We start from the raw sequence: 12,015 nt of genomic DNA, 5'->3' as shown, positions 1-12,015 counted from the left end.
GCCCTTAGCTAGGCATAAAGCAAGGATCTAAGTTTTGTCATCTTTGTTTCGAGATCCATAAGATGCTCTCGTGATTGATTCATATGGAGGTCTAATTCTTGTTCTAGGGAAGTGTTTCATGCCCTTCCTTAGTGGAAATTGGAACTTAATATTGCCTTCTTTCATATCAATCACGACACCAATAGTGCGTAAAAATGGTCTACCAAGAATAATTGGACAAGACGGATTCCAATCAATATCAAGAACAATAAAATCTATGGGCACATAATTCCTATTTGCAAGAATAAGAACATCATTAATTCTTCCCATAGGCTTTTGAATAGTAGAATCCGCCAAGTGCAAATTTAAAGAACATTCTTCAATATCGGTAAGACCAAGCACATCACATAAAGATTTCGGAATTGTAGAAACACTAGCACCCAAGTAACACAAAACAAAACACTCGTAAATTTTTATTTTGACTTTGATAGTAGGTTCCCACTCATCATGTAATTTTCTGGGAATTAAAACTTCTAATTCCAATTTTTCTTCAAAAGCTTTCATCATAGCATCGACAATATGTTTAGTAAAAGCTTTATTTTGTTCATAAGCATGGGGTGAATTTATCATGGATTGCAACAAAGAAATACAATCAATCAAAGAGCAACTATCATAATTAAAGTCTTTGTAATCCAAAAGAGTGGGCACATCACTAGTTAAAGTCTTGACCTCTTCAAACCCACTTTTATCAATTTTCTCAACAAGATTTTCACCCTCCGAGATATTGGGACGCATTCTAGCTAAAGTTGACTCTTCTCTAGTCCCTTTTTCATCAATCTTAACTTTACTAAACAAGGAATCAATAGAAGAAACACCAATCACTTTAAGATCATCATTTTTATCTTCTAACGAGATTGGTTTAGCGGCCATTTGATTTACTAGGGTAGCTTGTGCATTGGATATTTCCCTAGCAAACTTTCGGCAAAAGCATACTTAGATTGGAGATTGCAAACTCCTCTACTAATATCATCAAGTTGTTTTGTCATAGCATCAAGCACAACGGAGTGCTCCTTAAGTTCTTCGGTAAAATACTTATTATGCTCAAATTGTGTAGTCATATATTCCTTAGTACTTTCCTCAATTTAAGAAAAATATTGGGGAAAGGAACATCATAATATTTTCTTTGAGGCATCATGACTATGCAAACATGAACGCACACAAAAACAGACCCGACAAGAAAACGGCAAACGAAAAAAGAAGGCGAATAAAACGGTAAAACTTTGTGAAGTGGGGGAGAGGCAAATGTCAAATAATGTAAACTATGAGGAGATGAGATTTGTGATTAGGAACCTGGTATATGTTGAAGATCATCCCCGGCAACGGCGCCAGAAATTCCTTTTCTTGCTGCTTGAAGCTACGTCGGTATTTCCCCAAAGAGGAAGGGATGATGCAGCACAGCAGTGGTAGGTATTTCCCTCAGTGATGAAACCAAGGTTATCAAACGAGTAGGATTACCAAGCAACACAACGTAAACAACACCGGCACACAAATAACAAATACTCGCAACCCGACATGTAAAAGGGGTTGTCAATCCCTTTCGGGTAGTGGCGCCAGAAATTGGCAAACAGACGTGAATAAATTGTAGTAGATTGATAGATCGAACGCCAAATAAAATAAAATAGGAATAAATTGCAGCAAGGTATTTTTGTATTTTTAGTTTAATAGATCTGAAAATAAAAGCAAAGGAAAATAGATCGCAAAGGCAATTAATATGAGAAAGAGACCCGGGGGTCGTAGGTTTCACTAGTGGCTTCTCTCGAGAAAAATAGCAAATGGTGGGTAAACAAATTACTGTTGGGCAATTGATAGAACTTCAAATAATCATGACGATATCCAGGCAATGATCATTACATAGGCATCACGTCCAAGATTAGTAGACCGACTCCTGCCTGCATCTACTACTATTACTCCACACATTGACCGCTATCCAACATGCATCTAGTGTATTAAGTTCATGGAGAAACGGAGTAATGCAGTAAGAACGATGACATGATGTAGACAAGATCAATTTATATAGAAATAGACCCCGTCGTTTTATCCTTAGTAGCAACGATACATACGTCTCGGTTCCCTTCTGTCACTGGGATCAAGCACCGTAAGATCGAACCCTCTACAAAGCACCTCTTCCCATTGCAAGATAAATAGATCAAGTTGGCCAAACAAAACCCAAATATCCGAGAAGAAATACGAGGCTATAAGCAATCATTCATATAAGAGATCAAAGAAACTCAAATAACTTTCATGGATAAAAAGATAGATCTGATCATAAACTCAAAGTTCATCTGATCCCAACAAACACACGGCAAAAATAGTTACATCATATGGATCTCCAAGAGACCATTGTATTGAGAATCAAAAGAGAGAGAGGAAGCCATCTAGCTACTAACTACGGACCCGAAGGTCTACAAAGAACTACTTACGCATCATCGAAGAGTCACCAATGGAAGTGGTGAACCCCTCCGTGATGGGGTATTTATAGAGCAAAGAGGCGGTTCAAGGGGCACCCGAGGTGGGCACAACCCACCAGGGCGCGCCTGGGCCTCCTGGCACGCCCTAGTGGGTTGTGCTCCCCTCGGAGCACCCCCAGGCGCTTCTCTGGCCCATTGGATGTCTTCTGGTCCCAAAAAATCCACAAAAAGTTTCACTGCGTTTGGACTCCGTTTGGTATTGATTTCCTGCGATGTAAAAAACATGCAGAAAACAGCAACTAGCACTTGGCACTATGTCAATAGGTTAGTACCAAAAAATGATATAAAATGATTATAAAACATCCAAGATTGATAATATAACAACATGGAACAATCAAAAATTATAGATACGTTGGAGACGTATCAGTCAACATCTCTAATCCATGCCATGCCAATCATTGAACTTTCTGAAATATTTAACTTGAAAGGATAGTTCAATGAGCTATATGTTGTTATGAATTACCAAAACCACCTGGGGATTAGTTGCACTTTCATCGGAGCAGCAGTCACGCCTCCTCACGAAGGCGGATCTGACGGATAAAGAATTCACCCATCAGATGGGCGCGGCACCACCGTTGGCCGTGCAAGTCAAGGAGGAGCCACAGTCCCCGCTGCGCTACCACATGAAGCCAGAGCCAGTGTCCCCACCCCGGTGGGTCAAGGAGGAGCCCACCCCCCTCGCGCAGCCGCAACGCCTAGATTGGATGCGCGTCAAGGACGAACCCACATCACCACTGGCGCACAGCCGGTACGTGCACATCAATGGGCCCGCCTCACCGCGGCCGCCAAGCCATCAAGGAGGAGCTGTCACCGGTGGTAAGGAAGGCGTGTGGCCGTGTCCGACATTACCGCGGAGGGGGCGGTGTTGGCGGTCCCTCGAGCTCGAGGTCCGCCGTCTCCGAGGAGGAGCGCGCGGTGCGGCAGCGGGCGCGATACGACCGGCGCAACACCGCCCGTCGGTCCTCGTTTGCCAAGAAAGATGCGGTGCCGGAATTGGTCCGTGACAACCCGGACCTCGTGGTCACGTGGGCCCTCGATCGCTCCATCAACACCAGTGAGATAGACGCCAGCTGGCACCGCCTCGACACCGAGATCGCCAAGTACGGCGAGGAGTGGTCTCTTAGCAGGACATCTGACGTCGGCAAGGGCAAGGCCGGCGCCAAGTCTCCGCCGGTGCCATTGGCAGTGGCCGCGGAGTCACTCTGCACCATGCAGTAGAAGGCAGAGCGGCGACGCCACGAGCGGCACATAGCCGATGGACAAGCTTGTCGCGGCCCTCAGGCGCCCTTCTGCCACTGGAGGGACGACGGCGATGGTGCAGACGGCGACGGCGGTACGGCAGGGTACGGCGGCCACGCATACGAGGTGGTCGTCTGGTATAGGGTTTAGGATTTTTTTTGTTTTTAGTTAAACGATCGAAATATCGATCTTTTATGTAAATTATGTCCGAATTTTAATGAAATCCGACATGTTTGCATGAATTCCGTCTGGATAGTTCAAGTAGTGGTTGAAACGTATGTGAGGAACGACGGTTGCAGCGTCGACGACATCGACCGTCGCGGCTCGCTCCTCTCCGGTCATGGCTAGTTGTACTCACCATGCGTGACACCACCCCACCCCGAGCATCACATCACCCCCTCTATTTACTGGTTCCAGCAAAACAGAATCATCAATCTAGCAAAAACGCCATAGGTCGAAGCAAAAACCGCCGCCGATACCAGCAAAATCATCATCCATCGCCCACCGTTGCTCGTTCCAGCAAATTTCGACGCCTGTCGCAACAAAATTCACACCCGCTACCAGCAAAAACAACGTTAGTTCCAGCAATAATTACCACCGGTTGGAGCAAAAAACATCGGTGGTTCCAGCATCCCGCTGCCCCGGTTCTAGCACATCGCCATCTCGCGTGTCATCATCGTCCTAGCTTCTTTGAGTGCCGGTAGCAGCTTTTCCGCTAGCCGAATGCAGATTTTTCCACGGCCCGTTGCAGCACGCAGAAAAAAAGGACGGCGCCATAGTAGCACGCACGGCCGGTGATCTGTCAACCACTGCTTCTGTTCCAACATCGATGGCGACTGTGCATCGCGGGGCTGCGGCGCCAGTTGCAGCTTTTTTGTTCTGGGTGTAGCTCCACCAGTCCACCGCGATGCTCATACCGGCGGTGCGCGCGATGACAATGGGGCTTCTTGGAGCACGACCATGAAAAAGCTACCAGGGGCGCCGCGGGGAGCACAACTGCACAAGTGAGTAGCAGGGTGAAAGCGGCGGTGGAAAGGAGAAGAGACAAGGGGGAGAATGTGTGTCCAAGAGAAAAAGGGATAAGACAGGTGGTGGCGCCGCGCAGCCCACGTGGGAGGACGTGGCTCGCATGGGGAAGTAGCGACGCGCGTGATGATCGAGTCGACCGTCCAAACCTTCAGCGGACAATTAGAAGGAATCCTTTACCTATATCAAGTCATGGATTTTGCTATGTTGGCTCCTTGGTTTGTGATTTACGATGCGTTTAGTCAGCAAGAATTTGACACGTGCATTTATTTGCGCTTTAAAAAAAGTCGTAACTTTTGAATTGAGGGGCGGAATTAAGATCTCTTTAACCATTATAGGCTCCCCCCGGTGAGCTCTCTAAAACTAGATTGAGCACCTTTGGTGCTATGGAGACTACTTTAGTACTACATGATACAACTTCCTGCTAGGCTGTCTACCATGACCATCCTTAAACTCAATGCTCTCACAAGTTCCTACCTTGACTAATGAGTATCCTAATATTATCCTATATTACTCTCTCCATTTTTATATACGAGTCCACAAACTCAAATTACATGTATCAATGTAAAATTTAATGTCTACTTTGCAAGTCAGTTTTTTTTTACTGGGATCATTAATACCCCACATGCATGCAAGAAAATTGAGCGGAGGAAGTAGCTGACTATCATTATGACTGCATGCATGCAACTATTAAACAGGTTGCTAGTACGAGAAAATATCATTAATTTTGCCTTAATTACTGTTAGTGGCCTTGTATAGATGCAAAATGTATATGCCATAGTGGCCTTGTATAAGTAAATGAAGGGAGTACCTACAATTACTTTCCAGACAAATTTAGAAACAACAAATGAACTAAACTTTCGTAATATCGTACGCAACTTTATTAGTGATGGCATGCAACCGAGCAATGCATGTAGGCAACTAATTAATAATACATTAAGATTAGAAATACCAATTTGATATGGTCGTCACACCTACGAGATCTCATCCGGAGTCGATCCAATAAAAAGAAACTCGGTGAGGTTAGATTGTGTATTTAAATGAAGTCATCATGTTGAGAGTTGACACCACTAAACCTATGCACCATAAGCCTTATTTCCAACTATTGCAAATCTCTCACATTTCCACCTTGTTACCTTGTTGTTTTTATTATTACAAATAATAATAATAAATTCGCCATCCATATTGCGTATTTAACACACTTCAACTATCAAAAAATAACTTCCTTTGTATATTCGAGGTTCCTCCCATTAACATTGTGTGGGATAAAGTTTTTAACTTAGTTAATAATACCATCATCGTGGTTCAAGTCAATCGAAGGATTGTGGAATATTGAGGTTATTACTGATGAATCCAAAGAAGATGCCAATGTTGAACTAGACAATCATTCTGCTAATGGAGATGAATTAGCAATAGGCGTCTTTGGTGACATCTTGCAAGGTGTAGATAGATGAAGGAAGATATCTTTTCATCAAGTGCGCCATAGTTTCAAACAATTGATTCAGATCATTACACACATTTTCGAATCATGTTGTTTCTCTTCAAATTTAATTGGCTAAATGGTAATGCACCTATCTTCTGATCTTCTTTCCCTTCTTTTTAAGTAGGGCATGGATCTTACATCTGCAGGGATACAATAAGATTTTGCTACAGCGGAAACTTCGTTTTCATAAGTCGCAAGATATGTAAAATTTATGAGAAATAAAGATACTATGATATTACCGTGGCAAAAATGACAAGGAGAAGGGCAAGTGCAGTTGTCAGTGAACTTTCCCCTATCGTATCCTAGTCCTAGTGTATGCTATCAAACTATGTCCTAGTCTTAGTTTTATATTAATTTTTGTTATCCTACATTGTCTGTCGGTGAATTTTGTCTTATCTGTATGCTATCTACGTATATGACAATCAATGTTGCATGTGCTTGTATGAATTTGGGGTTGGAAAATGAGGGACACAGTTGCGTTGGCGGACAAATGGGGTCTAGGCTTTGATGTCGCAGACTCACCCACAAACAAATGAGGGGAGGGAGGGGGTCAATGAAGGAAATATGCCCTAGAGGCAATAATAAAGTTGTTATTTATATTTCCTTATATCATGATAAATGTTTATTATTCATGCTAGAATTGTATTAACCGGAAAATTAGTACATGTGTGAATACATAGACAAACAGAGTGTCAATAGTATGCCTCTACTTGACTAGCTCGTTGAATCAAAGATGGTTAAGTTACCTAGCCATAGACATGAGTTGTCATTTGATTAACGGGATCACATCATTAGAGAATGATGTGATTGACTTGACCCATTCCGGTAGCTTAGCACTTGATCGTTTAGTATGTTGCTATTGCTTTCTTCATGACTTAAACATGTTCCTATGACTATGAGATTATGCAACTCCCGAATACAGGAGGAACACTTTGTGTGCTACCAAACGTCACAATGTAACTGGGTGATTATAAAGGTGCTCTACAGGTGTCTCCAATGGTATTTGTTGAGTTGGCATAGATCGAGATTAGGATTTGTCACTCCGATTGTCGGAGAGGTATCTCTGGGCCCTCTCGGTAATGCACATCACTATAAGCCTTGCAAGCAATGTGAATAATGGGTTAGTTGCGGGATGATGCATTACGGAACGAGTAAAGAGACTTGCCGGTAACAAGATTGAACTGGGTATTGAGATACAGACGATCGAATCTCGGGCAAATAACATACCGATGACAAAGGGAACAACGTATGTTGTTATGCGGTTTGACCGATAAAGATCTTCGTAGAATATGTAGGAACCAATATGAGCATCCAGGTTCCGCTATTGGTTATTGACCGGAGATGAGTCTCGGTCATGTCTACATAGTTCTCGAACCCGTAGGGTCCGCACGCTTAACGTTCTCTGACGATCTGTATTATGAGTTTATGTGTTTTGATGTACCGAAGGTTGTTTGGAGTCCCGGATGTGATCACGGACATGACGAGGAGTCTCGAAATGGTCGAGACATAAAGATCGATATATTGGGTGACTATGTTTGGACATCGGAATGGTTCCGGGTGAGTTCGGGCATTTACCGGAGTACCGGGAGGTTACCGGAACCCCCCGGGGAGTGTATGGGCCTTATTGGGCCTTAGTGGGAGAGAGAGGAGGCGGCCTAGGAGGGGGCGCCCCCCCCCCAAGCCCAATCTGAATTGGGAGGGGGGCCGGCTCCCCTTTCCTTCCTCCCTCTCTCCTCCTTCCTTCCTCTCCTACTCCTACTTGGAAGAGGGGAATCATACTCCCGGTGGGAGTAGGACTCCCCTAGGGCGCGCCATAGAGAGGTCCGGCCCTCCCCCTCCTCCACTCCTTTATATACGGGGGAAGGGGGCACCCCATAGACACACAAGTTGATCATTGATCTCTTAGCCGTGTGCGGTGGCCCCCTCCACCATAATCCACCTCGGTCATATCGTTGCAGTGCTTAGGCGAAGCCCTGCGCTGGTAGCTTCATCATCACCGTCATCATGCCGTCGTGCTCACGAAGCTCTCCCTCGACACTCAGCTGGATCGAGAGTTCGTGGGACGTCACCGAGCCAAACATGTGCAGATCGCGGAGGTGCCGTACTTTCGGTAGTAGGATCGGTCGGATCGTGAAGACGTACGACTACATCAACCGCGTTGTCATAACGCTTCCACTTACGGTCTACGAGGGTACGTGGACTACACTCTCCCCTCTCGTTGCTATGCATCACCATGATCTTGCGTGTGCGTAGGAATTTTTTTGAAATTACTGCGTTCCCCAACAGTGGAATCCGAGCCAGGTCTATGCTTAGATGTTATATGCACGAGTAGAACACAAGTGAGTTGTGGGCGATAATAGTCATACTGCTTACCAGCATGTCATACTTTGATTCGGCGGTATTGTTGGATGAAGCGGCCCGGACCGACATTACGTGTACGCTTACGCGAGACTGGTTCTACCGACGTGCTTCGCACACAGGTGGCTGGCGGGTGTCAGTTTCTCCAACTTTAGTTGAATCGAGTGTGGCTACGCCCGGTCCTTGTTGAAGGTTAAAATAGCACATACTTGACGAAAAATCGTTGTGTATTTGATGCGTAGGTAAGAACGGTTCTTGCTCAGCCCGTAGCAACCACGTAAAACTTGTAACAACAAAGTAGAGGACGTCTAACTTGTTTTTGCAGGGCATGTTGTGATGTGATATGGTCAAGACATGATGCTAAATTTTATTGTATGAAATGATCATGTTTTGTAACAAAGTTATTGGCAACTGGCAGGAGCCATATGGTTGTCGCTTTATTGTATGAAATGCAATCGCCATGTAATTGCTTTACTTTATCACTAAGTGGTAGCGATAGTCGTAGAAGCAATAGTTGGCGAGACGACAACGATGCTACGATGGAGATCAATGTGTCGCGCCGGTGACGATGGTGATCATGACGGTGCTTTCGAGATGGAGATCAAAGGCACAAGATGATGATGACCATATCAAATCACTTATATTGATTTCATGTGATGATTATCCTTTATGCATCTTATTTTGCTTAGTTCGGCGGTAGCATTATAAGATGATCTCTCACTAAATTTCAAGGTACAAGTGTTCTCCCTGAGTATGCACCGTTGCGAAAGTTCGTCGTGCCGAGACACCACGTGATGATCGGGTGTGATAAGCTCTACGTTCACATACAACGGGTGCAAGCCAGTTTTGCACACGCAGAATACTCGGGTTAAACTTGACGAGCCTAGCATATGCAGATATGGCCTCGGAACACTGAGACCGAAAGGTCGAGCATGAATCATATAGTAGATATGATCAACATAGTGATGTTCACCATTGAAAACTACTCCATCTCACGTGATGATCGGACATGGTTTAGTTGATTTGGATCACGTGATCACTTAGATAATTAGAGGGATGTCTATCTAAGTGGGAGTTCTTAAGTAATATGATTAATTGATCTTTAATTTATCATGAAGTTAGTACCTGATAGTATTTTGCATGTCTATGTTGTTGTAGATCAATGGCCCGTGCTACTGCTCCTTTGAATTTTAATGCGTTCCTAGAGAAAGCTAAGTTGAAAGATGATGGTAGCAACTACACGGACTGGGTCCGTAACTTGAGGATTATCCTCATTGCTGCACAGAAGAATTACGTCCTGGAAGCACCGCTAGGTGCCAAACCCGCTGCAAGAGCAACGCCAGATGTTATGAACGTCTGGCAAAGCAAAGCTGATGACTACTCGATAGTTCAGTGTGCCATGCTTTACGGCTTAGAACCGGGACTTCAACAACGTTTTGAATGTCATGGAGCATATGAGATGTTCCAGGAGTTGAAGTTAATATTTCAAGCAAATGCCCGGATTGAGAGATATGAAGTCTCCAATAAGTTCTACAGCTGCAAAATGGAGGAGAATAGTTCTGTCAGTGAGCATATACTCAAAATGTCTAGGTATAACAATCACTTGATTCAACTGGGAGTTAATCTTCCTGATGGTAGTGTCATTGACATAATTCTTCAATCACTGCCACCAAGCTACAAGAGCTTCGTGATGAACTATAATATGCAAGGGATGGACAAGACAATTCCCGAGCTATTCGCAATGCTAAAGGCTGCGGAGGTAGAAATCAAGAAAGAGCATCAAGTGTTGATGGTCAACAAGACCACCAGTTTCAAGAAAAAGGGTAAAGGATAGAAGGGGAACTTCAAGAAGAACAGCAAGCAAGTTGCTGCTCAAGTGAAGAAGCCCAAGTCTGGACCTAAGCCTGAGACTGAGTGCTTCTACTGCAAGCAGACTGGTCACTGGAAGCGGAACTGCCCCAAGTATTTGGCGGTTAAGAAGGATGGCAAGGTGAACAAAGGTATATGTGATATACTCCCTCTGTAAACTTTTATAAGAGCGTTTACAATTTTCAGACACAGCCGACAAATGGGGAAATGGACAGTTTTACCCTCAATTTGAAATTTGAGTCGTCTTCCTCCTCCAGAGCTCGCGTCGTCTTCTTCCTACAGGAGCTCGCCCGTCTTCCTTCTCCAGCGTGCCGTCTTCCTCCTGCAGGAGCTCGCGTCATCCCCTTCGTCCAAGCGCTCGGGCCCCGCCTGCAGGCACTCGGTCCCGATCCCAGGTGCCCAGTTCAGCCTCCGCTGCGCCCGCTTGGTTGCTGCCGCGCCCGCCCAGCTTGGCCGCCGCCCCCGCCCAGCTTGGTCGTCCCCGCCCCAGATTGGTCCTTGCCGCGCCCAGCCCACCTAGCTCGTCCCCGCCGCCGCAGCACGTTGCTTCCAGACAGGTTCTCCTCGCCTCTCCCCTTGCACAACAACAGAACTCAGATCAATTCTTGTGTGCAATCTTACAAATCAATTCTTCTGTACAGTAGAAGTCAGACTAATTTCACAATTTTTTGCACAGTATCACTTGTGGGCAATCTTACAAATCAATTCTTCTGTAATCCATAGTACTCCTGCATTTGAAAAAAAACCAAATCGATGTGTTCCCATAGAAGATTCTTTTCATGAAATTTGCTCATGTAAGAATGAGAAAGCTGATGTGCACTTCTGTAGCGATAGGGGCATGCACTGAATTGATCTTAGCTTCAAACAGACTGAACTGAACTGATAGGGGAGACAAGGAGATGTTATGGCGTACCTGGGATTTGAGGAGGGGGCGATGCCCAACCTACGACTCCTCTGTCTCCATAGCAAGGATCTAGCTGAGTTGGAAATTAATCTGGTCGATTCCCATAACTAGGCATCTAGCTAAGTTGGAAATTAATCTGGTCGGAGCATGTGATGTTTTCCTTTGTTCCAATTTCTGCTTCTGAACATATTCAGCAGTATTTGCCAGTCCGGTTGCAGGATGAATGGTGGATAATATGATAAAATCTTCAGGCCATTAACACCACATCTAGTGAAATGCCAAGGAAATTTGTCTTAGCTTCAAACAGACTGAACTGAATTAGTCTTAACTTCAAACAGTGCATCACATGATCATTCTAGTGCCCACTTGATTGTAATGTTCCCACCCGAATCAAGCGAATCGTACGCGCCTGCAAAATGCCAAGGATTACTAGATTCAGCAGATTGACACAAAATTTACAAATGGATCAGTTGAATGATCCTAGAGTACTCCTGCATTTCTATATAAATAAAAGGAGGAGTACCATGAAGGAGCATTTTGTCTCTACAGCAGCATTACTATGAATCTGTACAACAGCATCTAATGATACTCCATATAATTTTTTTCTCTAACGGAGTATTACAAAGAGT

The 12,015-nt window shown here is 44.5% G+C and overlaps 1 long non-coding RNA gene across 1 annotated transcript; it reads right to left on the bottom strand.

Annotated features, from left to right (window-relative positions):
* Positions 1-11,536: 11,536 nt before the first annotated feature.
* On the bottom strand, positions 11,537-11,784 carry LOC123100089 (uncharacterized). The gene is made up of 2 exons (XR_006448352.1): positions 11,753-11,784; positions 11,537-11,653 (listed from the first exon to the last, which is right to left on the bottom strand). It is a non-coding gene; the product is annotated as an uncharacterized lncRNA (long non-coding RNA).
* Between the last annotated feature and the right edge of the window lie 231 nt (positions 11,785-12,015).

Source organism: Triticum aestivum, chromosome 4D (assembly GCF_018294505.1).
Source record: "Triticum aestivum cultivar Chinese Spring chromosome 4D, IWGSC CS RefSeq v2.1, whole genome shotgun sequence".
Lineage (NCBI taxonomy): Eukaryota > Viridiplantae > Streptophyta > Magnoliopsida > Poales > Poaceae > Triticum > Triticum aestivum.
This window is presented reverse-complemented; position numbering and strand designations above follow the sequence as displayed.